The 22,723-nt window shown below is 46.4% G+C and overlaps 46 non-coding genes and 7 pseudogenes across 46 annotated transcripts; all 53 read left to right on the plus strand.

The window, feature by feature from the left end:
* The first annotated feature begins 225 nt into the window (after nucleotides 1–225).
* Nucleotides 226–344, plus strand: LOC147265336 (5S ribosomal RNA). The gene has a single exon (XR_015115349.1). It is a non-coding gene; the product is annotated as a 5S ribosomal RNA (ribosomal RNA).
* A 310-nt stretch (nucleotides 345–654) lies between these two features.
* LOC147265337 (5S ribosomal RNA) lies at nucleotides 655–773 on the plus strand. Its single transcript, XR_015114653.1, has one exon. It is a non-coding gene; the product is annotated as a 5S ribosomal RNA (ribosomal RNA).
* A 309-nt stretch (nucleotides 774–1,082) lies between these two features.
* LOC147265338 (5S ribosomal RNA) lies at nucleotides 1,083–1,201 on the plus strand (annotated as a pseudogene).
* Nucleotides 1,202–1,511: 310 nt separating this feature from the next.
* Nucleotides 1,512–1,630, plus strand: LOC147265339 (5S ribosomal RNA). Its single transcript, XR_015112870.1, has one exon. It is a non-coding gene; the product is annotated as a 5S ribosomal RNA (ribosomal RNA).
* A 310-nt stretch (nucleotides 1,631–1,940) lies between these two features.
* On the plus strand, nucleotides 1,941–2,059 carry LOC147265340 (5S ribosomal RNA). Its single transcript, XR_015114947.1, has one exon. It is a non-coding gene; the product is annotated as a 5S ribosomal RNA (ribosomal RNA).
* Nucleotides 2,060–2,369: 310 nt separating this feature from the next.
* On the plus strand, nucleotides 2,370–2,488 carry LOC147265341 (5S ribosomal RNA). The gene has a single exon (XR_015114735.1). It is a non-coding gene; the product is annotated as a 5S ribosomal RNA (ribosomal RNA).
* A 310-nt stretch (nucleotides 2,489–2,798) lies between these two features.
* LOC147265342 (5S ribosomal RNA) lies at nucleotides 2,799–2,917 on the plus strand. The gene has a single exon (XR_015113919.1). It is a non-coding gene; the product is annotated as a 5S ribosomal RNA (ribosomal RNA).
* Nucleotides 2,918–3,227: 310 nt separating this feature from the next.
* On the plus strand, nucleotides 3,228–3,346 carry LOC147265343 (5S ribosomal RNA). The gene has a single exon (XR_015113870.1). It is a non-coding gene; the product is annotated as a 5S ribosomal RNA (ribosomal RNA).
* A 310-nt stretch (nucleotides 3,347–3,656) lies between these two features.
* On the plus strand, nucleotides 3,657–3,775 carry LOC147265344 (5S ribosomal RNA). The gene has a single exon (XR_015114962.1). It is a non-coding gene; the product is annotated as a 5S ribosomal RNA (ribosomal RNA).
* A 309-nt stretch (nucleotides 3,776–4,084) lies between these two features.
* LOC147265345 (5S ribosomal RNA) lies at nucleotides 4,085–4,203 on the plus strand. The gene has a single exon (XR_015113176.1). It is a non-coding gene; the product is annotated as a 5S ribosomal RNA (ribosomal RNA).
* Nucleotides 4,204–4,513: 310 nt separating this feature from the next.
* Nucleotides 4,514–4,632, plus strand: LOC147265346 (5S ribosomal RNA). Its single transcript, XR_015114963.1, has one exon. It is a non-coding gene; the product is annotated as a 5S ribosomal RNA (ribosomal RNA).
* A 309-nt stretch (nucleotides 4,633–4,941) lies between these two features.
* On the plus strand, nucleotides 4,942–5,060 carry LOC147265347 (5S ribosomal RNA). Its single transcript, XR_015115062.1, has one exon. It is a non-coding gene; the product is annotated as a 5S ribosomal RNA (ribosomal RNA).
* A 309-nt stretch (nucleotides 5,061–5,369) lies between these two features.
* On the plus strand, nucleotides 5,370–5,488 carry LOC147265348 (5S ribosomal RNA). Its single transcript, XR_015114182.1, has one exon. It is a non-coding gene; the product is annotated as a 5S ribosomal RNA (ribosomal RNA).
* A 310-nt stretch (nucleotides 5,489–5,798) lies between these two features.
* On the plus strand, nucleotides 5,799–5,917 carry LOC147265349 (5S ribosomal RNA). Its single transcript, XR_015113475.1, has one exon. It is a non-coding gene; the product is annotated as a 5S ribosomal RNA (ribosomal RNA).
* Nucleotides 5,918–6,226: 309 nt separating this feature from the next.
* Nucleotides 6,227–6,345, plus strand: LOC147265350 (5S ribosomal RNA; annotated as a pseudogene).
* Nucleotides 6,346–6,655: 310 nt separating this feature from the next.
* On the plus strand, nucleotides 6,656–6,774 carry LOC147265351 (5S ribosomal RNA). Its single transcript, XR_015113332.1, has one exon. It is a non-coding gene; the product is annotated as a 5S ribosomal RNA (ribosomal RNA).
* A 309-nt stretch (nucleotides 6,775–7,083) lies between these two features.
* On the plus strand, nucleotides 7,084–7,202 carry LOC147265352 (5S ribosomal RNA; annotated as a pseudogene).
* A 309-nt stretch (nucleotides 7,203–7,511) lies between these two features.
* Nucleotides 7,512–7,630, plus strand: LOC147265353 (5S ribosomal RNA). Its single transcript, XR_015112871.1, has one exon. It is a non-coding gene; the product is annotated as a 5S ribosomal RNA (ribosomal RNA).
* A 310-nt stretch (nucleotides 7,631–7,940) lies between these two features.
* On the plus strand, nucleotides 7,941–8,059 carry LOC147265354 (5S ribosomal RNA). The gene has a single exon (XR_015114948.1). It is a non-coding gene; the product is annotated as a 5S ribosomal RNA (ribosomal RNA).
* A 310-nt stretch (nucleotides 8,060–8,369) lies between these two features.
* LOC147265355 (5S ribosomal RNA) lies at nucleotides 8,370–8,488 on the plus strand. Its single transcript, XR_015114736.1, has one exon. It is a non-coding gene; the product is annotated as a 5S ribosomal RNA (ribosomal RNA).
* A 310-nt stretch (nucleotides 8,489–8,798) lies between these two features.
* On the plus strand, nucleotides 8,799–8,917 carry LOC147265356 (5S ribosomal RNA). Its single transcript, XR_015115547.1, has one exon. It is a non-coding gene; the product is annotated as a 5S ribosomal RNA (ribosomal RNA).
* Nucleotides 8,918–9,227: 310 nt separating this feature from the next.
* Nucleotides 9,228–9,346, plus strand: LOC147265357 (5S ribosomal RNA). The gene has a single exon (XR_015114964.1). It is a non-coding gene; the product is annotated as a 5S ribosomal RNA (ribosomal RNA).
* A 309-nt stretch (nucleotides 9,347–9,655) lies between these two features.
* On the plus strand, nucleotides 9,656–9,774 carry LOC147265358 (5S ribosomal RNA). Its single transcript, XR_015114843.1, has one exon. It is a non-coding gene; the product is annotated as a 5S ribosomal RNA (ribosomal RNA).
* A 310-nt stretch (nucleotides 9,775–10,084) lies between these two features.
* Nucleotides 10,085–10,203, plus strand: LOC147265359 (5S ribosomal RNA). The gene has a single exon (XR_015114965.1). It is a non-coding gene; the product is annotated as a 5S ribosomal RNA (ribosomal RNA).
* A 309-nt stretch (nucleotides 10,204–10,512) lies between these two features.
* Nucleotides 10,513–10,631, plus strand: LOC147265360 (5S ribosomal RNA). The gene has a single exon (XR_015115063.1). It is a non-coding gene; the product is annotated as a 5S ribosomal RNA (ribosomal RNA).
* Nucleotides 10,632–10,940: 309 nt separating this feature from the next.
* On the plus strand, nucleotides 10,941–11,059 carry LOC147265361 (5S ribosomal RNA). Its single transcript, XR_015114183.1, has one exon. It is a non-coding gene; the product is annotated as a 5S ribosomal RNA (ribosomal RNA).
* A 310-nt stretch (nucleotides 11,060–11,369) lies between these two features.
* On the plus strand, nucleotides 11,370–11,488 carry LOC147265362 (5S ribosomal RNA). The gene has a single exon (XR_015113477.1). It is a non-coding gene; the product is annotated as a 5S ribosomal RNA (ribosomal RNA).
* Nucleotides 11,489–11,797: 309 nt separating this feature from the next.
* On the plus strand, nucleotides 11,798–11,916 carry LOC147265363 (5S ribosomal RNA; annotated as a pseudogene).
* A 310-nt stretch (nucleotides 11,917–12,226) lies between these two features.
* LOC147265364 (5S ribosomal RNA) lies at nucleotides 12,227–12,345 on the plus strand. The gene has a single exon (XR_015113333.1). It is a non-coding gene; the product is annotated as a 5S ribosomal RNA (ribosomal RNA).
* A 309-nt stretch (nucleotides 12,346–12,654) lies between these two features.
* On the plus strand, nucleotides 12,655–12,773 carry LOC147265365 (5S ribosomal RNA; annotated as a pseudogene).
* A 309-nt stretch (nucleotides 12,774–13,082) lies between these two features.
* LOC147265366 (5S ribosomal RNA) lies at nucleotides 13,083–13,201 on the plus strand. Its single transcript, XR_015112872.1, has one exon. It is a non-coding gene; the product is annotated as a 5S ribosomal RNA (ribosomal RNA).
* Nucleotides 13,202–13,511: 310 nt separating this feature from the next.
* On the plus strand, nucleotides 13,512–13,630 carry LOC147265367 (5S ribosomal RNA). The gene has a single exon (XR_015114949.1). It is a non-coding gene; the product is annotated as a 5S ribosomal RNA (ribosomal RNA).
* A 310-nt stretch (nucleotides 13,631–13,940) lies between these two features.
* Nucleotides 13,941–14,059, plus strand: LOC147265368 (5S ribosomal RNA). The gene has a single exon (XR_015114737.1). It is a non-coding gene; the product is annotated as a 5S ribosomal RNA (ribosomal RNA).
* Nucleotides 14,060–14,369: 310 nt separating this feature from the next.
* On the plus strand, nucleotides 14,370–14,488 carry LOC147265369 (5S ribosomal RNA). Its single transcript, XR_015113920.1, has one exon. It is a non-coding gene; the product is annotated as a 5S ribosomal RNA (ribosomal RNA).
* Nucleotides 14,489–14,798: 310 nt separating this feature from the next.
* LOC147265370 (5S ribosomal RNA) lies at nucleotides 14,799–14,917 on the plus strand. Its single transcript, XR_015115548.1, has one exon. It is a non-coding gene; the product is annotated as a 5S ribosomal RNA (ribosomal RNA).
* Nucleotides 14,918–15,226: 309 nt separating this feature from the next.
* Nucleotides 15,227–15,345, plus strand: LOC147265371 (5S ribosomal RNA). Its single transcript, XR_015115579.1, has one exon. It is a non-coding gene; the product is annotated as a 5S ribosomal RNA (ribosomal RNA).
* A 309-nt stretch (nucleotides 15,346–15,654) lies between these two features.
* LOC147265372 (5S ribosomal RNA) lies at nucleotides 15,655–15,773 on the plus strand. Its single transcript, XR_015115065.1, has one exon. It is a non-coding gene; the product is annotated as a 5S ribosomal RNA (ribosomal RNA).
* Nucleotides 15,774–16,082: 309 nt separating this feature from the next.
* LOC147265373 (5S ribosomal RNA) lies at nucleotides 16,083–16,201 on the plus strand. Its single transcript, XR_015114184.1, has one exon. It is a non-coding gene; the product is annotated as a 5S ribosomal RNA (ribosomal RNA).
* A 310-nt stretch (nucleotides 16,202–16,511) lies between these two features.
* LOC147265374 (5S ribosomal RNA) lies at nucleotides 16,512–16,630 on the plus strand. Its single transcript, XR_015113478.1, has one exon. It is a non-coding gene; the product is annotated as a 5S ribosomal RNA (ribosomal RNA).
* A 309-nt stretch (nucleotides 16,631–16,939) lies between these two features.
* On the plus strand, nucleotides 16,940–17,058 carry LOC147265375 (5S ribosomal RNA; annotated as a pseudogene).
* A 310-nt stretch (nucleotides 17,059–17,368) lies between these two features.
* On the plus strand, nucleotides 17,369–17,487 carry LOC147265376 (5S ribosomal RNA). The gene has a single exon (XR_015113334.1). It is a non-coding gene; the product is annotated as a 5S ribosomal RNA (ribosomal RNA).
* Nucleotides 17,488–17,797: 310 nt separating this feature from the next.
* On the plus strand, nucleotides 17,798–17,916 carry LOC147265377 (5S ribosomal RNA). Its single transcript, XR_015114966.1, has one exon. It is a non-coding gene; the product is annotated as a 5S ribosomal RNA (ribosomal RNA).
* Nucleotides 17,917–18,225: 309 nt separating this feature from the next.
* On the plus strand, nucleotides 18,226–18,344 carry LOC147265378 (5S ribosomal RNA). The gene has a single exon (XR_015115007.1). It is a non-coding gene; the product is annotated as a 5S ribosomal RNA (ribosomal RNA).
* A 310-nt stretch (nucleotides 18,345–18,654) lies between these two features.
* On the plus strand, nucleotides 18,655–18,773 carry LOC147265379 (5S ribosomal RNA). Its single transcript, XR_015114770.1, has one exon. It is a non-coding gene; the product is annotated as a 5S ribosomal RNA (ribosomal RNA).
* Nucleotides 18,774–19,082: 309 nt separating this feature from the next.
* On the plus strand, nucleotides 19,083–19,201 carry LOC147265380 (5S ribosomal RNA). Its single transcript, XR_015114951.1, has one exon. It is a non-coding gene; the product is annotated as a 5S ribosomal RNA (ribosomal RNA).
* A 310-nt stretch (nucleotides 19,202–19,511) lies between these two features.
* On the plus strand, nucleotides 19,512–19,630 carry LOC147265381 (5S ribosomal RNA). The gene has a single exon (XR_015114739.1). It is a non-coding gene; the product is annotated as a 5S ribosomal RNA (ribosomal RNA).
* Nucleotides 19,631–19,939: 309 nt separating this feature from the next.
* Nucleotides 19,940–20,058, plus strand: LOC147265382 (5S ribosomal RNA; annotated as a pseudogene).
* Nucleotides 20,059–20,368: 310 nt separating this feature from the next.
* Nucleotides 20,369–20,487, plus strand: LOC147265383 (5S ribosomal RNA). Its single transcript, XR_015115465.1, has one exon. It is a non-coding gene; the product is annotated as a 5S ribosomal RNA (ribosomal RNA).
* A 310-nt stretch (nucleotides 20,488–20,797) lies between these two features.
* On the plus strand, nucleotides 20,798–20,916 carry LOC147265384 (5S ribosomal RNA). Its single transcript, XR_015113921.1, has one exon. It is a non-coding gene; the product is annotated as a 5S ribosomal RNA (ribosomal RNA).
* Nucleotides 20,917–21,226: 310 nt separating this feature from the next.
* On the plus strand, nucleotides 21,227–21,345 carry LOC147265385 (5S ribosomal RNA). The gene has a single exon (XR_015113881.1). It is a non-coding gene; the product is annotated as a 5S ribosomal RNA (ribosomal RNA).
* A 309-nt stretch (nucleotides 21,346–21,654) lies between these two features.
* LOC147265386 (5S ribosomal RNA) lies at nucleotides 21,655–21,773 on the plus strand. The gene has a single exon (XR_015113922.1). It is a non-coding gene; the product is annotated as a 5S ribosomal RNA (ribosomal RNA).
* A 309-nt stretch (nucleotides 21,774–22,082) lies between these two features.
* LOC147265387 (5S ribosomal RNA) lies at nucleotides 22,083–22,201 on the plus strand. The gene has a single exon (XR_015112681.1). It is a non-coding gene; the product is annotated as a 5S ribosomal RNA (ribosomal RNA).
* Nucleotides 22,202–22,510: 309 nt separating this feature from the next.
* Nucleotides 22,511–22,629, plus strand: LOC147265388 (5S ribosomal RNA). The gene has a single exon (XR_015115018.1). It is a non-coding gene; the product is annotated as a 5S ribosomal RNA (ribosomal RNA).
* The last annotated feature ends 94 nt before the right edge of the window (nucleotides 22,630–22,723 follow it).

Consider the following 22,723-nt stretch of genomic DNA (forward strand, 5'->3'; position numbering starts at 1 on the left):
GCGCCCTCTGCAGCTTTGGAATGGAATTTCATGCAGTGGTTAATTTGAAGAAGACAGATTGCAGATGCAGTACTTTTCTCTCGATGACATCAACATTCTTTTCTTTTATTGACAGGACACGTATTTGGCGTGTGAAAAGACCCTGAGGCTGTTGCGCATCACTTTTTTTCTGAGGTTGTAAATTGTGTGTAATGGATATAGAGCCCATGTGTGTCAGAGTCAAGGGCTTACGGCCATACCACTCTGAACACGCCCGATCTCATCTGATCTCGGAAGCTTGGCAGGGTCGGGCCTGGTTAGTACTTGGATGGAAGACCACCTGGGAATATCAGGTGCTGTAAGCTTTTTTTATTTCTTTGTGAGGAAAGGGCAGCTTTGAGTCTTTGGGGACCAGCATGAGCGAGCTTCCCTCACACACCTTTTCTTGAAGCGCCCTCCACAGCTTTGGAATGGAATGTCATGCAGTGGTTAATTTGAAGTAGACAGATGGCAGATGCAGTACTTTTCTCTAGATGACATCAACATTCTTTTCTTTTATTGACAGGACAACTATTTGGTGTGTAAAAAGACCGTGAGGCTGTTGCGCTTCACTTTTTTTCTGAGGTTGTAAAGTGTGTGAAATGGATATAGAGCCCATGTGTGTGAGAGTCAAGAGCTTACGGCCATACCACTCTGAACACGCCCGATCTTGTCTGATCTCGGAAGCTAATCAGGGTTGGGCCTGCTTAGTACTTGGATGGGAGACCGCCTGGGAATACCAGGTGCTGTAAGCTTTTTTGTTTCATTGTGAGGAAAGGGCAGCTTTGAGTGTTTGGGGACCAGCATGAGCGAGCTTCCCTCACACACATTTTCTTGAAGCGCCCTCCACAGCTTTCGAATGGAATGTCATGCAGTGGGTAATTTGAAGTAGACAGATTGCAGATGCAGTACTTTTCTCTAGATGACATCAACATTTTTTCTTTGTATTGACAGGACAACTATTTGGTGTGTAAAAAGACCGTGAGGCTGTTGCACATCACATTTTTTTTGAGGTTGTAAAGTGAGTGAAATGGATATAGAGCCCATGTGTGTGAGAGTCAAGGGCTTACGGCCATACCACTCTGAACACGCCCGATCTCGTCTGATCTGGGAAGCTTAGCAGGGTCGGGCCTGGTTAGTACTTGGATGGAAGACCGCCTGGGAATACCAGGTGCTGTAAGCTTTTTTATTTCTTTGTGAGGAAAGGGCCGCTTTGAGACTTTGGGGACCAGCATGAGCGAGCTTCCCTCACACACCTTTTCTTGAAGGGCCCTCTGCAGCTTTGGAATGGAATTTCATGCAGTGGTTAATTTGAAGAAGACAGATGGCAGATGCAGTACTTTTCTCTCGATGACATCAACATTTTTTTCTTTGTATTGACAGGACACCGATTTGGCGTGTGAAAAGACCCTGAGGCTTTTGCGCATCACTTTTTTTCTGAGGTTGTAAATTGTGTGAAATGGATATAGAGCCCATGTGTGTGAGAGTCAAGAGCTTACGGCCATACCACTCTGAACACGCCCGATCTCGTCTGATCTCGGAAGCTAAGCAGGTTTGGGCCTGGTTAGTACTTGGATGGGAGACCGCCTGGGAATACCAGGTGCTGTAAGCTTTTTTGTTTCATTGTGAGGAAAGGGCAGCTTTGAGTGTTTGGGGACCAGCATGAGCGAGCTTCCCTCACACACCTTTTCTTGAAGCGCCCTCCACAGCTTTCGAATGGAATGTCATGCAGTGTGTAATTTGAAGTAGACAGATTGCAGATGCAGTACTTTTCTCTCGATGACATCAACATTTTTTTCTTTGTATTGACAGGACAACTATTTGGTGTGTAAAAAGACCCTGAGGCTTTTGCGCATCACTTTTTTTCTGAGGTTGTAAATTGTGTGAAATGGATATAGAGCCCATGTGTGTCAGAGTCAAAGGCTTATGGCCATACCACTCTGAACACGCCCAATCTCGTCTGATCTCGGAAGCTAAGCAGGGTCGGGCCTGGTTAGTACTTGGATGGAACACCGCCTGGGAATACCAGGTGCTGTAAGCTTTTTTATTTCTTTGTGAGGAAAGGGCAGCTTTGAGTCTTTGGGGACCAGCATGAGCGAGCTTCCCTCACACACCTTTTCTTGAAGCGCCCTCTGCAGCTTTGGAATGGAATTTCATGCAGTGGTTAATTTGAAGAAGACAGATGGCAGATGCAGTACTTTTCTCTAGATGACATCAACATTCTTTTCTTTGTATTGACAGGACAACTATTTGGTGTGTAAAAAGACCGTGAGGCGTTTGCACATCACATTTTTTTTGAGGTTGTAAAGTGAGTGAAATGGATATAGAGCCCATGTGTGTGAGAGTCAAGGGCTTACGGCCATACCACTCTGAACACGCCCGATCTCGTCTGATCTCGGAAGCTTAGCAGGGTCGGGCCTGGTTAGTACTTGGAAGGAAGACCGCCTGGGAATACCAGGTGCTGTAAGCTTATTTGTTTCATTGTGAGGAAAGGGCCGCTTTGAGTCTTTGGGGACCAGCATGAGCGAGCTTCCCTCACACACCTTTTCTTGAAGCGCCCTCCACAGCTTTCGAATGGAATGTCATGCAGTGTGTAATTTGAAGTAGACAGATTGCAGATGCAGTACTTTTCTCTAGATGACATCAACATTCTTTTCTTTGTATTGACAGGACAACTATTTGGTGTGTAAAAAGACTGTGAGGCTGTTGCACATCACATTTTTTTTGAGGTTGTAAAGTGAGTGAAATGGATATAGAGCCCATGTGTGTGAGAGTCAAGGGCTTACGGCCATACCACTCTGAACACGCCCGATCTCGTCTGATCTCGGAAGCTTAGCAGGGTCGGGCCTGGTTAGTACTTGGATGGAAGACCGCCTGGGAATACCAGGTGCTGTAAGCTTTTTTGTTTCATTGTGAGGAAAGGGCCGCTTTGAGTCTTTGGGGACCAGCATGAGCGAGCTTCCCTCACACACCTTTTCTTGAAGCACCTTTCTGCAGCTTTGGAATGGAATTTCATGCAGTGGTTAATTTGAAGAAGACAGATGGCAGATGCAGTACTTTTCTCTCGATGACATCAACATTCTTTTCTTTTATTGACAGGACACCGATTTGGCGTGTGAAAAGACCCTGAGGCTGTTGCGCATCACTTTTTTTCTGAGGTTGTAAAGTGTGTGAAATGGATATAGAGCCCATGTGTGTCAGAGTCAAGGGCTTACGGCCATACCACTCTGAACACGCCCGATCTCGTCTGATCTCGGAAGCTAAGCAGGGTCGGGCCTGGTTAGTACTTGGATGGGAGACCGCCTGGGAATACCAGGTGCTGTAAGCTTTTTTGTTTCATTGTGAGGAAAGGGCAGCTTTGAGTGTTTGGGGACCAGCATGAGCGAGCTTCCCTCACACACCTTTTCTTGAAGCGCCCTCCACAGCTTTCGAATGGAATGTCATGCAGTGTGTAATTTGAAGTAGACAGATTGCAGATGCAGTACTTTTCTCTAGATGACATCAACATTCTTTTCTTTGTATTGACAGGACAACTATTTGGTGTGTAAAAAGACTGTGAGGCTGTTGCACATCACATTTTTTTTGAGGTTGTAAAGTGAGTGAAATGGATATAGAGCCCATGTGTGTCAGAGTCAAGGGCTTACGGCCATACCACTCTGAACACGCCCGATCTCGTCTGATCTCGGAAGCTTAGCAAGGTCGGGCCTGGTTAGTACTTGGATGGAAGACCGCCTGGGAATACCAGGTGCTGTAAGCTTTTTTGTTTCATTGTGAGGAAAGGGCCGCTTTGAGTGTTTGGGGACCAGCATGAGCGAGCTTCCCTCACACACCTTTTCTTGAAGGGCCCTCTGCAGCTTTGGAATGGAATTTCATGCAGTGGTTAATTTGAAGAAGACAAATGGCAGATGCAGTACTTTTCTCTCGATGACATCAACATTCTTTTGTTTTATTGACATGACACCGATTTGGCGTGTGAAAAGACCCTGAGGCTGTTGCGCTTCACTTTTTTTCTGAGGTTGTAAAGTGAGTGAAATGGATATAGAGCCCATGTTTGTGAGAGCCAAGGGCTTACGGCCATACCACTCTGAACACGCCCGATCTCGTCTGATCTCGGAAGCTAAGCAGGGTCGGGCCTTGTTAGTACTTGGATGGGAGACCGCCTGGGAATACCAGGTGCTGTAAGCTTTTTTTTTTCATTGTGAGGAAAGGGCAGCTTTGAGTGTTTGGGGACCAGCATGAGCGTGCTTCCCTCACACACCTTTTCTTGAAGCGCCCTCCACAGCTTTCGAATGGAATGTCATGCAGTGTGTAATTTGAAGTAGACAGATTGCAGATGCAGTACTTTTCTCTAGATGACATCAACATTCTTTTCTTTGTATTGACAGGACAACTATTTGGTGTGTAAAAAGACTGTGAGGCTGTTGCACATCACATTTTTTTTGAGGTTGTAAAGTGAGTGAAATGGATATAGAGCCCATGTGTGTGAGAGTCAAGGGCTTACGGCCATACCACTCTGAACACGCCCGATCTCGTCTGATCTCGGAAGCTTAGCAAGGTCGGGCCTGGTTAGTACTTGGATGGAAGACCGCCTGGGAATACCAGGTGCTGTAAGCTTTTTTGTTTCATTGTGAGGAAAGGGCCGCTTTGAGTGTTTGGGGACCAGCATGAGCGAGCTTCCCTCACACACCTTTTCTTGAAGGGCCCTCTGCAGCTTTGGAATGGAATTTCATGCAGTGGTTAATTTGAAGAAGACAAATGGCAGATGCAGTACTTTTCTCTCGATGACATCAACATTCTTTTGTTTTTTTGACAGGACACGTATTTGGCGTGTGAAAAGACCCTGAGGCTGTTGCGCTTCACTTTTTTTCTGAGGTTGTAAATTGTGTGAAATGGATATAGAGCCCATGTGTGTGAGAGTCAAGAGCTTACGGCCATACCCCTCTGAACACGCCCGATCTCGTCTGATCTCGGAAGCTTAGCAGGGTCGGGCCTGGTTAGTACTTGGATGGAAGGCCGCCTGGGAATACCAGGTGCTGTAAGCTTTTTTGTTTCATTGTGAGGAAAGGGCCGCTTTGAGTCTTTGGGGACCAGCATGAGCGAGCTTCCCTCACACACCTTTTCTTGAAGCGCCCTCCGCAGCTTTCGAATGGAATATCATGCAGTGTGTAATTTGAAGAAGACAGATGGCAGATGCAGTACTTTTCTCTCGATGACATCAACATTCTTTTGTTTTATTGACAGGACACCGATTTAGCGTGTGAAAAGACCCTGAGGCTGTTGCGCATCACTTTTTTTCTGAGGTTGTAAAGTGTGTGAAATGGATATAGAGCCCATGTGTGTGAGAGTCAAGAGCTTACGGCCATACCACTCTGAACACGCCCGATCTCGTCTGATCTCGGAAGCTAATCAGGGTTTGGCCTGGTTAGTACTTGGATGGGAGACCGCCTGGGAATACCAGGTGCTGTAAGCTTTTTTGTTTCATTGTGAGGAAAGGGCAGCTTTGAGTGTTTGGGGACCAGCATGAGCGAGCTTCCCTCACACACATTTTCTTGAAGCGCCCTCCACAGCTTTCGAATGGAATGTCATGCAGTGGGTAATTTGAAGTAGACAGATTGCAGATGCAGTACTTTTCTCTAGATGACATCAACATTCTTTTCTTTGTATTGACAGGACAACTATTTGGTGTGTAAAAAGACCGTGAGGCTGTTGCACATCACATTTTTTTTGATGTTGTAAAGTGAGTGAAATGGATATAGAGCCCATGTGTGTGAGAGTCAAGGGCTTACGGCCATACCACTCTGAACACGCCCGATCTCATCTGATCTCGGAAGCTTAGCAGGGTCGGGCCTGGTTAGTACTTGGATGGAAGACCGCCTGGGAATACCAGGTGCTGTAAGCTTTTTTGTTTCATTGTGAGGAAAGGGCCGCTTTGAGACTTTGGGGACCAGCATGAGCGAGCTTCCCTCACACACCTTTTCTTGAAGCGCCCTCTGCAGCTTTGGAATGGAATTTCATGCAGTGGTTAATTTGAAGAAGACAGATTGCAGATGCAGTACTTTTCTCTCGATGACATCAACATTCTTTTCTTTTATTGACAGGACACGTATTTGGCGTGTGAAAAGACCCTGAGGCTGTTGCGCATCACTTTTTTTCTGAGGTTGTAAATTGTGTGTAATGGATATAGAGCCCATGTGTGTCAGAGTCAAGGGCTTACGGCCATACCACTCTGAACACGCCCGATCTCGTCTGATCTCGGAAGCTTGGCAGGGTCGGGCCTGGTTAGTACTTGGATGGAAGACCACCTGGGAATATCAGGTGCTGTAAGCTTTTTTTATTTCTTTGTGAGGAAAGGGCAGCTTTGAGTCTTTGGGGACCAGCATGAGCGAGCTTCCCTCACACACCTTTTCTTGAAGCGCCCTCCACAGCTTTGGAATGGAATGTCATGCAGTGGTTAATTTGAAGTAGACAGATGGCAGATGCAGTACTTTTCTCTAGATGACATCAACATTCTTTTCTTTTATTGACAGGACAACTATTTGGTGTGTAAAAAGACCGTGAGGCTGTTGCGCTTCACTTTTTTTCTGAGGTTGTAAAGTGTGTGAAATGGATATAGAGCCCATGTGTGTGAGAGTCAAGAGCTTACGGCCATACCACTCTGAACACGCCCGATCTTGTCTGATCTCGGAAGCTAATCAGGGTTGGGCCTGGTTAGTACTTGGATGGGAGACCGCCTGGGAATACCAGGTGCTGTAAGCTTTTTTGTTTCATTGTGAGGAAAGGGCAGCTTTGAGTGTTTGGGGACCAGCATGAGCGAGCTTCCCTCACACACATTTTCTTGAAGCGCCCTCCACAGCTTTCGAATGGAATGTCATGCAGTGGGTAATTTGAAGTAGACAGATTGCAGATGCAGTACTTTTCTCTAGATGACATCAACATTTTTTCTTTGTATTGACAGGACAACTATTTGGTGTGTAAAAAGACCGTGAGGCTGTTGCACATCACATTTTTTTTGAGGTTGTAAAGTGAGTGAAATGGATATAGAGCCCATGTGTGTGAGAGTCAAGGGCTTACGGCCATACCACTCTGAACACGCCCGATCTCGTCTGATCTGGGAAGCTTAGCAGGGTCGGGCCTGGTTAGTACTTGGATGGAAGACCGCCTGGGAATACCAGGTGCTGTAAGCTTTTTTATTTCTTTGTGAGGAAAGGGCCGCTTTGAGACTTTGGGGACCAGCATGAGCGAGCTTCCCTCACACACCTTTTCTTGAAGGGCCCTCTGCAGCTTTGGAATGGAATTTCATGCAGTGGTTAATTTGAAGAAGACAGATGGCAGATGCAGTACTTTTCTCTCGATGACATCAACATTTTTTCTTTGTATTGACAGGACACCGATTTGGCGTGTGAAAAGACCCTGAGGCTTTTGCGCATCACTTTTTTTCTGAGGTTGTAAATTGTGTGAAATGGATATAGAGCCCATGTGTGTGAGAGTCAAGAGCTTACGGCCATACCACTCTGAACACGCCCGATCTCGTCTGATCTCGGAAGCTAAGCAGGTTTGGGCCTGGTTAGTACTTGGATGGGAGACCGCCTGGGAATACCAGGTGCTGTAAGCTTTTTTGTTTCATTGTGAGGAAAGGGCAGCTTTGAGTGTTTGGGGACCAGCATGAGCGAGCTTCCCTCACACACCTTTTCTTGAAGCGCCCTCCACAGCTTTCGAATGGAATGTCATGCAGTGTGTAATTTGAAGTAGACAGATTGCAGATGCAGTACTTTTCTCTCGATGACATCAACATTTTTTTCTTTGTATTGACAGGACAACTATTTGGTGTGTAAAAAGACCCTGAGGCTTTTGCGCATCACTTTTTTTCTGAGGTTGTAAATTGTGTGAAATGGATATAGAGCCCATGTGTGTCAGAGTCAAAGGCTTATGGCCATACCACTCTGAACACGCCCAATCTCGTCTGATCTCGGAAGCTAAGCAGGGTCGGGCCTGGTTAGTACTTGGATGGAACACCGCCTGGGAATACCAGGTGCTGTAAGCTTTTTTATTTCTTTGTGAGGAAAGGGCAGCTTTGAGTCTTTGGGGACCAGCATGAGCGAGCTTCCCTCACACACCTTTTCTTGAAGCGCCCTCTGCAGCTTTGGAATGGAATTTCATGCAGTGGTTAATTTGAAGAAGACAGATGGCAGATGCAGTACTTTTCTCTAGATGACATCAACATTCTTTTCTTTGTATTGACAGGACAACTATTTGGTGTGTAAAAAGACCGTGAGGCTTTTGCACATCACATTTTTTTTGAGGTTGTAAAGTGAGTGAAATGGATATAGAGCCCATGTGTGTGAGAGTCAAGGGCTTACGGCCATACCACTCTGAACACGCCCGATCTCGTCTGATCTCGGAAGCTTAGCAGGGTCGGGCCTGGTTAGTACTTGGAAGGAAGACCGCCTGGGAATACCAGGTGCTGTAAGCTTATTTGTTTCATTGTGAGGAAAGGGCCGCTTTGAGTCTTTGGGGACCAGCATGAGCGAGCTTCCCTCACACACCTTTTCTTGAAGCACCTTTCTGCAGCTTTGGAATGGAATTTCATGCAGTGGTTAATTTGAAGAAGACAGATGGCAGATGCAGTACTTTTCTCTCGATGACATCAACATTCTTTTCTTTTTTTGACAGGACACCGATTTGGCGTGTGAAAAGACCCTGAGGCTGTTGCGCATCACTTTTTTTCTGAGGTTGTAAAGTGTGTGAAATGGATATAGAGCCCATGTGTGTCAGAGTCAAGGGCTTACGGCCATACCACTCTGAACACGCCCGATCTCGTCTGATCTCGGAAGCTAAGCAGGGTCGGGCCTGGTTAGTACTTGGATGGGAGACCGCCTGGGAATACCAGGTACTGTAAGCCTTTTTGTTTCATTGTGAGGAAAGGGCCGCTTTGAGACTTTGGGGACCAGCATGAGCGGGCTTCCCTCACACACCTTTTCTTGAAGGGCCCTCTGCAGCTTTGGAATGGAATTTCATGCAGTGGTTAATTTGAAGAAGACAGATGGCAGATGCAGTAATTTTCTCTCGATGACATCAACATTCTTTTCTTTGTATTGACAGGACAACTATTTGGTGTGTAAAAAGACTGTGAGGCTGTTGCACATCACATTTTTTTTGAGGTTGTAAAGTGAGTGAAATGGATATAGAGCCCATGTGTGTCAGAGTCAAGGGCTTACGGCCATACCACTCTGAACACGCCCGATCTCGTCTGATCTCGGAAGCTTAGCAAGGTCGGGCCTGGTTAGTACTTGGATGGAAGACCGCCTGGGAATACCAGGTGCTGTAAGCTTTTTTGTTTCATTGTGAGGAAAGGGCCGCTTTGAGTGTTTGGGGACCAGCATGAGCGAGCTTCCCTCACACACCTTTTCTTGAAGGGCCCTCTGCAGCTTTGGAATGGAATTTCATGCAGTGGTTAATTTGAAGAAGACAAATGGCAGATGCAGTACTTTTCTCTCGATGACATCAACATTCTTTTGTTTTATTGACATGACACCGATTTGGCGTGTGAAAAGACCCTGAGGCTGTTGCGCTTCACTTTTTTTCTGAGGTTGTAAAGTGAGTGAAATGGATATAGAGCCCATGTTTGTGAGAGCCAAGGGCTTACGGCCATACCACTCTGAACACGCCCGATCTCGTCTGATCTCGGAAGCTAAGCAGGGTCGGGACTTGTTAGTACTTGGATGGGAGACCGCCTGGGAATACCAGGTGCTGTAAGCTTTTTTTTTTCATTGTGAGGAAAGGGCAGCTTTGAGTGTTTGGGGACCAGCATGAGCGTGCTTCCCTCACACACCTTTTCTTGAAGCGCCCTCCACAGCTTTCGAATGGAATGTCATGCAGTGTGTAATTTGAAGTAGACAGATTGCAGATGCAGTACTTTTCTCTAGATGACATCAACATTCTTTTCTTTGTATTGACAGGACAACTATTTGGTGTGTAAAAAGACTGTGAGGCTGTTGCACATCACATTTTTTTTGAGGTTGTAAAGTGAGTGAAATGGATATAGAGCCCATGTGTGTGAGAGTCAAGGGCTTACGGCCATACCACTCTGAACACGCCCGATCTCGTCTGATCTCGGAAGCTTAGCAAGGTCGGGCCTGGTTAGTACTTGGATGGAAGACCGCCTGGGAATACCAGGTGCTGTAAGCTTTTTTGTTTCATTGTGAGGAAAGGGCCGCTTTGAGTGTTTGGGGACCAGCATGAGCGAGCTTCCCTCACACACCTTTTCTTGAAGGGCCCTCTGCAGCTTTGGAATGGAATTTCATGCAGTGGTTAATTTGAAGAAGACAAATGGCAGATGCAGTACTTTTCTCTCGATGACATCAACATTCTTTTGTTTTTTTGACAGGACACGTATTTGGCGTGTGAAAAGACCCTGAGGCTGTTGCGCTTCACTTTTTTTCTGAGGTTGTAAATTGTGTGAAATGGATATAGAGCCCATGTGTGTGAGAGTCAAGAGCTTACGGCCATACCCCTCTGAACACGCCCGATCTCGTCTGATCTCGGAAGCTTAGCAGGGTCGGGCCTGGTTAGTACTTGGATGGAAGGCCGCCTGGGAATACCAGGTGCTGTAAGCTTTTTTGTTTCATTGTGAGGAAAGGGCCGCTTTGAGTCTTTGGGGACCAGCATGAGCGAGCTTCCCTCACACACCTTTTCTTGAAGCGCCCTCCGCAGCTTTCGAATGGAATATCATGCAGTGTGTAATTTGAAGAAGACAGATGGCAGATGCAGTACTTTTCTCTCGATGACATCAACATTCTTTTGTTTTATTGACAGGACACCGATTTAGCGTGTGAAAAGACCCTGAGGCTGTTGCGCATCACTTTTTTTCTGAGGTTGTAAAGTGTGTGAAATGGATATAGAGCCCATGTGTGTGAGAGTCAAGAGCTTACGGCCATACCACTCTGAACACGCCCGATCTCGTCTGATCTCGGAAGCTAATCAGGGTTTGGCCTGGTTAGTACTTGGATGGGAGACCGCCTGGGAATACCAGGTGCTGTAAGCTTTTTTGTTTCATTGTGAGGAAAGGGCAGCTTTGAGTGTTTGGGGACCAGCATGAGCGAGCTTCCCTCACACACATTTTCTTGAAGCGCCCTCCACAGCTTTCGAATGGAATGTCATGCAGTGGGTAATTTGAAGTAGACAGATTGCAGATGCAGTACTTTTCTCTAGATGACATCAACATTCTTTTCTTTGTATTGACAGGACAACTATTTGGTGTGTAAAAAGACCGTGAGGCTGTTGCACATCACATTTTTTTTGATGTTGTAAAGTGAGTGAAATGGATATAGAGCCCATGTGTGTGAGAGTCAAGGGCTTACGGCCATACCACTCTGAACACGCCCGATCTCATCTGATCTCGGAAGCTTAGCAGGGTCGGGCCTGGTTAGTACTTGGATGGAAGACCGCCTGGGAATACCAGGTGCTGTAAGCTTTTTTGTTTCATTGTGAGGAAAGGGCCGCTTTGAGACTTTGGGGACCAGCATGAGCGAGCTTCCCTCACACACCTTTTCTTGAAGCGCCCTCTGCAGCTTTGGAATGGAATTTCATGCAGTGGTTAATTTGAAGAAGACAGATTGCAGATGCAGTACTTTTCTCTCGATGACATCAACATTCTTTTCTTTTATTGACAGGACACGTATTTGGCGTGTGAAAAGACCCTGAGGCTGTTGCGCATCACTTTTTTTCTGAGGTTGTAAATTGTGTGTAATGGATATAGAGCCCATGTGTGTCAGAGTCAAGGGCTTACGGCCATACCACTCTGAACACGCCCGATCTCGTCTGATCTCGGAAGCTTGGCAGGGTCGGGCCTGGTTAGTACTTGGATGGAAGACCACCTGGGAATATCAGGTGCTGTAAGCTTTTTTTATTTCTTTGTGAGGAAAGGGCAGCTTTGAGTCTTTGGGGAACAGCATGAGCGAGCTTCCCTCACACACCTTTTCTTGAAGCGCCCTCCACAGCTTTGGAATGGAATGTCATGCAGTGGTTAATTTGAAGTAGACAGATGGCAGATGCAGTACTTTTCTCTAGATGACATCAACATTCTTTTCTTTTATTGACAGGACAACTATTTGGTGTGTAAAAAGACCGTGAGGCTGTTGCGCTTCACTTTTTTTCTGAGGTTGTAAAGTGTGTGAAATGGATATAGAGCCCATGTGTGTGAGAGTCAAGAGCTTACGGCCATACCACTCTGAACACGCCCGATCTTGTCTGATCTCGGAAGCTAATCAGGGTTGGGCCTGGTTAGTACTTGGATGGGAGACCGCCTGGGAATACCAGGTGCTGTAAGCTTTTTTGTTTCATTGTGAGGAAAGGGCAGCTTTGAGTGTTTGGGGACCAGCATGAGCGAGCTTCCCTCACACACATTTTCTTGAAGCGCCCTCCACAGCTTTCGAATGGAATGTCATGCAGTGGGTAATTTGAAGTAGACAGATTGCAGATGCAGTACTTTTCTCTAGATGACATCAACATTTTTTCTTTGTATTGACAGGACAACTATTTGGTGTGTAAAAAGACCGTGAGGCTGTTGCACATCACATTTTTTTTGAGGTTGTAAAGTGAGTGAAATGGATATAGAGCCCATGTGTGTGAGAGTCAAGGGCTTACGGCCATACCACTCTGAACACGCCCGATCTCGTCTGATCTGGGAAGCTTAGCAGGGTCGGGCCTGGTTAGTACTTGGATGGAAGACCGCCTGGGAATACCAGGTGCTGTAAGCTTTTTTATTTCTTTGTGAGGAAAGGGCCGCTTTGAGACTTTGGGGACCAGCATGAGCGAGCTTCCCTCACACACCTTTTCTTGAAGGGCCCTCTGCAGCTTTGGAATGGAATTTCATGCAGTGGTTAATTTGAAGAAGACAGATGGCAGATGCAGTACTTTTCTCTCGATGACATCAACATTTTTTCTTTGTATTGACAGGACACCGATTTGGCGTGTGAAAAGACCCTGAGGCTTTTGCGCATCACTTTTTTTCTGAGGTTGTAAATTGTGTGAAATGGATATAGAGCCCATGTGTGTGAGAGTCAAGAGCTTACGGCCATACCACTCTGAACACGCCCGATCTCGTCTGATCTCGGAAGCTAAGCAGGTTTGGGCCTGGTTAGTACTTGGATGGGAGACCGCCTGGGAATACCAGGTGCTGTAAGCTTTTTTGTTTCATTGTGAGGAAAGGGCAGCTTTGAGTGTTTGGGGACCAGCATGAGCGAGCTTCCCTCACACACCTTTTCTTGAAGCGCCCTCCACAGCTTTCGAATGGAATGTCATGCAGTGTGTAATTTGAAGTAGACAGATTGCAGATGCAGTACTTTTCTCTCGATGACATCAACATTTTTTTCTTTGTATTGACAGGACAACTATTTGGTGTGTAAAAAGACCCTGAGGCTTTTGCGCATCACTTTTTTTCTGAGGTTGTAAATTGTGTGAAATGGATATAGAGCCCATGTGTGTCAGAGTCAAAGGCTTATGGCCATACCACTCTGAACACGCCCAATCTCGTCTGATCTCGGAAGCTAAGCAGGGTCGGGCCTGGTTAGTACTTGGATGGAACACCGCCTGGGAATACCAGGTGCTGTAAGCTTTTTTATTTCTTTGTGAGGAAAGGGCAGCTTTGAGTCTTTGGGGACCAGCATGAGCGAGCTTCCCTCACACACCTTTTCTTGAAGCGCCCTCTGCAGCTTTGGAATGGAATTTCATGCAGTGGTTAATTTGAAGAAGACAGATGGCAGATGCAGTACTTTTCTCTAGATGACATCAACATTCTTTTCTTTGTATTGACAGGACAACTATTTGGTGTGTAAAAAGACCGTGAGGCGTTTGCACATCACATTTTTTTTGAGGTTGTAAAGTGAGTGAAATGGATATAGAGCCCATGTGTGTGAGAGTCAAGGGCTTACGGCCATACCACTCTGAACACGCCCGATCTCGTCTGATCTCGGAAGCTTAGCAGGGTCGGGCCTGGTTAGTACTTGGAAGGAAGACCGCCTGGGAATACCAGGTGCTGTAAGCTTATTTGTTTCATTGTGAGGAAAGGGCCGCTTTGAGTCTTTGGGGACCAGCATGAGCGAGCTTCCCTCACACACCTTTTCTTGAAGCGCCCTCCACAGCTTTCGAATGGAATGTCATGCAGTGTGTAATTTGAAGTAGACAGATTGCAGATGCAGTACTTTTCTCTAGATGACATCAACATTCTTTTCTTTGTATTGACAGGACAACTATTTGGTGTGTAAAAAGACTGTGAGGCTGTTGCACATCACATTTTTTTTGAGGTTGTAAAGTGAGTGAAATGGATATAGAGCCCATGTGTGTGAGAGTCAAGGGCTTACGGCCATACCACTCTGAACACGCCCGATCTCGTCTGATCTCGGAAGCTTAGCAGGGTCGGGCCTGGTTAGTACTTGGATGGAAGACCGCCTGGGAATACCAGGTGCTGTAAGCTTTTTTGTTTCATTGTGAGGAAAGGGCCGCTTTGAGTCTTTGGGGACCAGCATGAGCGAGCTTCCCTCACACACCTTTTCTTGAAGCACCTTTCTGCAGCTTTGGAATGGAATTTCATGCAGTGGTTAATTTGAAGAAGACAGATGGCAGATGCAGTACTTTTCTCTCGATGACATCAACATTCTTTTCTTATTTTGACAGGACACCGATTTGGCGTGTGAAAAGACCCTGAGGCTGTTGCGCATCACTTTTTTTCTGAGGTTGTAAAGTGTGTGAAATGGATATAGAGCCCATGTGTGTCAGAGTCAAGGGCTTACGGCCATACCACTCTGAACACGCCCGATCTCGTCTGATCTCGGAAGCTAAGCAGGGTCGGGCCTGGTTAGTACTTGGATGGGAGACCGCCTGGGAATACCAGGTACTGTAAGCCTTTTTGTTTCATTGTGAGGAAAGGGCCGCTTTGAGACTTTGGGGACCAGCATGAGCGGGCTTCCCTCACACACCTTTTCTTGAAGGGCCCTCTGCAGCTTTGGAATGGAATTTCATGCAGTGGTTAATTTGAAGAAGACAGATGGCAGATGCAGTACTTTTCTCTCGATGACATCAACATTCTTTTGTTTTATTGACATGACACCGATTTGGCGTGTGAAAAGACCCTGAGGCTGTTGCGCATCACTTTTTTTCTGAGGTTGTAAAGTGTGTGAAATGGATATAGAGCCCATGTGTGTGAGAGTCAAGAGCTTACGGCCATACCACTCTGAACACGCCCGATCTCGTCTGATCTCGGAAGCTAAGCAGGGTTGGGCCTGGTTAGTACTTGGATGGGAGACCGCCTGGGAATACCAGGTGCTGTAAGCTTTTTTGTTTCATTGTGAGGAAAGGGCAGCTTTGAGTGTTTTGGGACCAGCATGAGCGAGCTTCCCTCACACACCTTTTCTTGAAGCGCCCTCCACAGCTTTGGAATGGAATGTCATGCAGTGGTTAATTTGAAGTAGACAGATGGCAGATGCAGTACTTTTCTCTAGATGACATCAACATTCTTTTCTTTTATTGACAGGACACCTATTTGGTGTGTAAAAAGACCGTGAGGCTTTTGCACATCACATTTTTTTTGAGGTTGTAAAGTGAGTGAAATGGATATAGAGCCCATGTGTGTGAGAGTCAAGGGCTTACGGCCATACCCCTCTGAACACGCCCGATCTCGTCTGATCTCGGAAGCTTAGCAGGGTCGGGCCTGGTTAGTACTTGGATGGAAGGCCGCCTGGGAATACCAGGTGCTGTAAGCTTTTTTGTTTCATTGTGAGGAAAGGGCCGCTTTGAGTCTTTGGGGACCAGCATGAGCGAGCTTCCCTCACACACCTTTTCTTGAAGCGCCCTCCGCAGCTTTCGAATGGAATATCATGCAGTGTGTAATTTGAAGAAGACAGATGGCAGATGCAGTACTTTTCTCTCGATGACATCAACATTCTTTTGTTTTATTGACAGGACACCGATTTAGCGTGTGAAAAGACCCTGAGGCTGTTGCGCATCACTTTTTTTCTGAGGTTGTAAAGTGTGTGAAATGGATATAGAGCCCATGTGTGTGAGAGTCAAGAGCTTACGGCCATACCACTCTGAACACGCCCGATCTCGTCTGATCTCGGAAGCTAATCAGGGTTTGGCCTGGTTAGTACTTGGATGGGAGACCGCCTGGGAATACCAGGTGCTGTAAGCTTTTTTGTTTCATTGTGAGGAAAGGGCAGCTTTGAGTGTTTGGGGACCAGCATGAGCGAGCTTCCCTCACACACATTTTCTTGAAGCGCCCTCCACAGCTTTCGAATGGAATGTCATGCAGTGGGTAATTTGAAGTAGACAGATTGCAGATGCAGTACTTTTCTCTAGATGACATCAACATTCTTTTCTTTGTATTGACAGGACAACTATTTGGTGTGTAAAAAGACCGTGAGGCTGTTGCACATCACATTTTTTTTGATGTTGTAAAGTGAGTGAAATGGATATAGAGCCCATGTGTGTGAGAGTCAAGGGCTTACGGCCATACCACTCTGAACACGCCCGATCTCATCTGATCTCGGAAGCTTAGCAGGGTCGGGCCTGGTTAGTACTTGGATGGAAGACCGCCTGGGAATACCAGGTGCTGTAAGCTTTTTTGTTTCATTGTGAGGAAAGGGCCGCTTTGAGACTTTGGGGACCAGCATGAGCGAGCTTCCCTCACACACCTTTTCTTGAAGCGCCCTCTGCAGCTTTGGAATGGAATTTCATGCAGTGGTTAATTTGAAGAAGACAGATTGCAGATGCAGTACTTTTCTCTCGATGACATCAACATTCTTTTCTTTTATTGACAGGACACGTATTTGGCGTGTGAAAAGACCCTGAGGCTGTTGCGCATCACTTTTTTTCTGAGGTTGTAAATTGTGTGTAATGGATATAGAGCCCATGTGTGTCAGAGTCAAGGGCTTACGGCCATACCACTCTGAACACGCCCGATCTCGTCTGATCTCGGAAGCTTGGCAGGGTCGGGCCTGGTTAGTACTTGGATGGAAGACCACCTGGGAATATCAGGTGCTGTAAGCTTTTTTTATTTCTTTGTGAGGAAAGGGCAGCTTTGAGTCTTTGGGGACCAGCATGAGCGAGCTTCCCTCACACACCTTTTCTTGAAGCGCCCTCCACAGCTTTGGAATGGAATGTCATGCAGTGGTTAATTTGAAGTAGACAGATGGCAGATGCAGTACTTTTCTCTAGATGACATCAACATTCTTTTCTTTTATTGACAGGACAACTATTTGGTGTGTAAAAAGACCGTGAGGCTGTTGCGCTTCACTTTTTTTCTGAGGTTGTAAAGTGTGTGAAATGGATATAGAGCCCATGTGTGTGAGAGTCAAGAGCTTACGGCCATACCACTCTGAACACGCCCGATCTTGTCTGATCTCGGAAGCTAATCAGGGTTGGGCCTGGTTAGTACTTGGATGGGAGACCGCCTGGGAATACCAGGTGCTGTAAGCTTTTTTGTTTCATTGTGAGGAAAGGGCAGCTTTGAGTGTTTGGGGACCAGCATGAGCGAGCTTCCCTCACACACCTTTTCTTGAAGCGCCCTCCACAGCTTTCGAATGGAATGTCATGCAGTGTGTAATTTGAAGTAGACAGATTGCAGATGCAGTACTTTTCTCTAGATGACATCAACATTCTTTTCTTTGTATTGACAGGACAACTATTTGGTGTGTAAAAAGACTGTGAGGCTGTTGCACATCACATTTTTTTTGAGGTTGTAAAGTGAGTGAAATGGATATAGAGCCCATGTGTGTCAGAGTCAAGGGCTTACGGCCATACCACTCTGAACACGCCCGATCTCGTCTGATCTCGGAAGCTTAGCAAGGTCGGGCCTGGTTAGTACTTGGATGGAAGACCGCCTGGGAATACCAGGTGCTGTAAGCTTTTTTGTTTCATTGTGAGGAAAGGGCCGCTTTGAGTGTTTGGGGACCAGCATGAGCGTGCTTCCCTCACACACCTTTTCTTGAAGCGCCCTCCACAGCTTTGGAATGGAATGTCATGCAGTGGTTAATTTGAAGTAGACAGATGGCAGATGCAGTACTTTTCTCTAGATGACATTAACATTCTTTTCTTTTATTGACAGGACACCTATTTGGCGTGTGAAAAGACCCTGAGGCTGTTGCGCTTCACTTTTTTTCTGAGGTTGTAAAGTGTGTGAAATGGATATAGAGCCCATGTGTGTGAGAGTCAAGGGCTTACGGCCATACCACTCTGAACACGCCCGATCTCGTCTGATCTCGGAAGCTAAGCAGGGTCGGGCCTGGTTAGTACTTCGATGGGAGACCGCCTGGGAATACCAGGTGCTGTAAGCTTTTTTGTTTCATTGTGAGGAAAGGGCAGCTTTGAGTGTTTGGGGACCAGCATGAGCGAGCTTCCCTCACACACCTTTTCTTGAAGCGCCCTCCACAGCTTTCGAATGGAATGTCATGCAGTGTGTAATTTGAAGTAGACAGATTGCAGATGCAGTACTTTTCTCTAGATGACATCAACATTCTTTTCTTTGTATTGACAGGACAACTATTTGGTGTGTAAAAAGACCGTGAGGCTGTTGCACATCACATTTTTTTTGAGGTTGTAAAGTGAGTGAAATGGATATAGAGCCCATGTGTGTGAGAGTCAAGGGCTTACGGCCATACCACTCTGAACACGCCCAATCTCGTCTGATCTCGGAAGCTTAGCAGGGTCGGGCCTGGTTAGTACTTGGATGGGAGACCGCCTGGGAATACCAGGTGCTGTAAGCTTTTTTGTTTCATTGTGAGGAAAGTGCCGCTTTGAGTCTTTGGGGACCAGCATGAGCGAGCTTCCCTCACACACCTTTTCTTGAAGCGCCCTCTGCAGCTTTGGAATGGAATTTCATGCAGTGGTTAATTTGAAGAAGACAGATGGCAGATGCAGTACTTTTCTCTCGATGACATCAACATTCTTTTCTTTTATTGACAGGACACCGATTTGGCGTGTGAAAAGACCCTGAGGCTGTTGCGCATCACTTTTTTTCTGAGGTTGTAAATTGTGTGAAATGGATATAGAGCCCATGTGTGTCAGAGTCAAAGGCTTATGGCCATACCACTCTGAACACGCCCAATCTCGTCTGATCTCGGAAGCTAAGCAGGGTCGGGCCTGGTTAGTACTTGGATGGAACACCGCCTGGGAATACCAGGTGCTGTAAGCTTTTTTATTTCTTTGTGAGGAAAGGGCAGCTTTGAGTCTTTGGGGACCAGCATGAGCGAGCTTCCCTCACACACCTTTTCTTGAAGCGCCCTCTGCAGCTTTGGAATGGAATTTCATGCAGTGGTTAATTTGAAGAAGACAGATGGCAGATGCAGTACTTTTCTCTAGATGACATCAACATTCTTTTCTTTGTATTGACAGGACAACTATTTGGTGTGTAAAAAGACCGTGAGGCGTTTGCACATCACATTTTTTTTGAGGTTGTAAAGTGAGTGAAATGGATATAGAGCCCATGTGTGTGAGAGTCAAGGGCTTACGGCCATACCACTCTGAACACGCCCGATCTCGTCTGATCTCGGAAGCTTAGCAGGGTCGGGCCTGGTTAGTACTTGGAAGGAAGACCGCCTGGGAATACCAGGTGCTGTAAGCTTATTTGTTTCATTGTGAGGAAAGGGCCGCTTTGAGTCTTTGGGGACCAGCATGAGCGAGCTTCCCTCACTCACCTTTTCTTGAAGCGCCCTCTGCAGCTTTCGAATGGAATTTCATGCAGTGGTTAATTTGAAGAAGACAGATGGCAGATGCAGTACTTTTCTCTCGATGACATCAACATTCTTTTCTTTTATTGACAGGACACGTATTTGGCGTGTGAAAAGACCCTGAGGCTGTTGCGCATCACTTTTTTTCTGAGGTTGTAAATTGTGTGAAATGGATATAGAGCCCATATGTGTCAGAGTCAAAGGCTTATGGCCATACCACTCTTAACACGCCCGATCTCGTCTGATCTCAGAAGCTAAGCAGGGTCGGGCCTGGTTAGTACTTGGATGGAAGACTGCCTGGGAATGCCAGGTGCTGTAAGCTTTTTTGTTTCATTGTGAGGAAAGGGCAGCTTTGAGTGTTTGGGGACCAGCATGAGCGAGCTTCCCTCACACACCTTTTCTTGAAGCGCCCTCCACAGCTTTCGAATGGAATGTCATGCAGTGTGTAATTTGAAGTAGACAGATTGCAGATGCAGTACTTTTCTCTCGATGACATCAACATTTTTTTCTTTGTATTGACAGGACAACTATTTGGTGTGTAAAAAGACCCTGAGGCTTTTGCGCATCACTTTTTTTCTGAGGTTGTAAATTGTGTGAAATGGATATAGAGCCCATGTGTGTCACAGTCAAAGGCTTATGGCCATACCACTCTGAACACGCCCGATCTCGTCTGATCTCGGAAGCTAAGCAGGGTCGGGCCTGGTTAGTACTTGGATGGGAGACCGCCTGGGAATACCAGGTGCTGTAAGCTTTTTTTTTTCATTGTGAGGAAAGGGCAGCTTTGAGTGTTTGGGGACCAGCATGAGCGAGCTTCCCTCACACACCTTTTCTTGAAGCGCCCTCCACAGCTTTCGAATGGAATGTCATGCAGTGTGTAATTTGAAGTAGACAGATTGCAGATGCAGTACTTTTCTCTAGATGACATCAACATTCTTTTCTTTGTATTGACAGGACAACTATTTGGTGTGTAAAAAGACTGTGAGGCTGTTGCACATCACATTTTTTTTGAGGTTGTAAAGTGAGTGAAATGGATATAGAGCCCATGTGTGTGAGAGTCAAGGGCTTACGGCCATACCACTCTGAACACGCCCGATCTCGTCTGATCTCGGAAGCTTAGCAGGGTCGGGCCTGGTTAGTACTTGGATGGAAGACCGCCTGGGAATACCAGGTGCTGTAAGCTTTTTTGTTTCATTGTGAGGAAAGGGCCGCTTTGAGTCTTTGGGGACCAGCATGAGCGAGCTTCCCTCACACACCTTTTCTTGAAGCACCTTTCTGCAGCTTTGGAATGGAATTTCATGCAGTGGTTAATTTGAAGAAGACAGATGGCAGATGCAGTACTTTTCTCTCGATGACATCAACATTCTTTTCTTTTATTGACAGGACACCGATTTGGCGTGTGAAAAGACCCTGAGGCTGTTGCGCATCACTTTTTTTCTGAGGTTGTAAAGTGTGTGAAATGGATATAGAGCCCATGTGTGTCAGAGTCAAGGGCTTACGGCCATACCACTCTGAACACGCCCGATCTCGTCTGATCTCGGAAGCTAAGCAGGGTCGGGCCTGGTTAGTACTTGGATGGGAGACCGCCTGGGAATACCAGGTGCTGTAAGCTTTTTTGTTTCATTGTGAGGAAAGGGCAGCTTTGAGTGTTTGGGGACCAGCATGAGCGAGCTTCCCTCACACACATTTTCTTGAAGCGCCCTCTGCAGCTTTCGAATGGAATGTCATGCAGTGGGTAATTTGAAGTAGACAGATTGCAGATGCAGTACTTTTCTCTAGATGACATCAACATTTTTTCTTTGTATTGACAGGACAACTATTTGGTGTGTAAAAAGACCGTGAGGCTGTTGCACATCACATTTTTTTTGAGGTTGTAAAGTGAGTGAAATGGATATAGAGCCCATGTGTGTGAGAGTCAAGGGCTTACGGCCATACCACTCTGAACACGCCCGATCTCGTCTGATCTCGGAAGCTTAGCAGGGTCGGGCCTGGTTAGTACTTGGATGGAAGACCGCCTGGGAATACCAGGTGCTGTAAGCTTTTTTGTTTCATTGTGAGGAAAGGGCCGCTTTGAGTCTTTGGGGACCAGCATGAGCGAGCTTCCCTCACACACCTTTTCTTGAAGCGCCCTCTGCAGCTTTGGAATGGAATTTCATGCAGTGGTTAATTTGAAGAAGACAGATGGCAGATGCAGTACTTTTCTCTCGATGACATCAACATTCTTTTCTTTTATTGACAGGACACCGATTTGGCGTGTGAAAAGACCCTGAGGCTGTTGCGCATCACTTTTTTTCTGAGTTTGTAAATTGTGTGAAATGGATATAGAGCCCATGTGTGTCAGAGTCAAGGGCTTACGGCCATACCACTCTGAACACGCCCGATCTCGTCTGATCTCGGAAGCTAAGCAGGGTCGGGCCTGGTTAGTACTTGGATGGAAGACCGCCTGGGAATACCAGGTGCTGTAAGCTTTTTTATTTCTTTGTGAGGAAAGGGCAGCTTTGAGTCTTTGGGGACCAGCATGAGCGAGCTTCCCTCACACACCTTTTCTTGAAGCGCCCTCCACAGCTTTGGAATGGAATGTCATGCAGTGGTTAATTTGAAGTAGACAGATGGCAGATGCAGTACTTTTCTCTAGATGACATTAACATTCTTTTCTTTTATTGACAGGACACCTATTTGGCGTGTGAAAAGACCCTGAGGCTGTTGCGCTTCACTTTTTTTCTGAGGTTGTAAAGTGTGTGAAATGGATATAGAGCCCATGTGTGTGAGAGTCAAGGGCTTACGGCCATACCACTCTGAACACGCCCGATCTCGTCTGATCTCGGAAGCTAAGCAGGGTCGGGCCTGGTTAGTACTTCGATGGGAGACCGCCTGGGAATACCAGGTGCTGTAAGCTTTTTTGTTTCATTGTGAGGAAAGGGCAGCTTTGAGTGTTTGGGGACCAGCATGAGCGAGCTTCCCTCACACACCTTTTCTTGAAGCGCCCTCCA

The sequence above is a fragment of the Aulostomus chinensis genome, chromosome 4 (genome assembly GCF_037954235.1).
Source record: "Aulostomus chinensis isolate RoL2024-O1b breed Wild chromosome 4, RoL_Achi_v1.0, whole genome shotgun sequence".
In the NCBI taxonomy this organism is placed as follows: domain Eukaryota; kingdom Metazoa; phylum Chordata; class Actinopteri; order Syngnathiformes; family Aulostomidae; genus Aulostomus; species Aulostomus chinensis.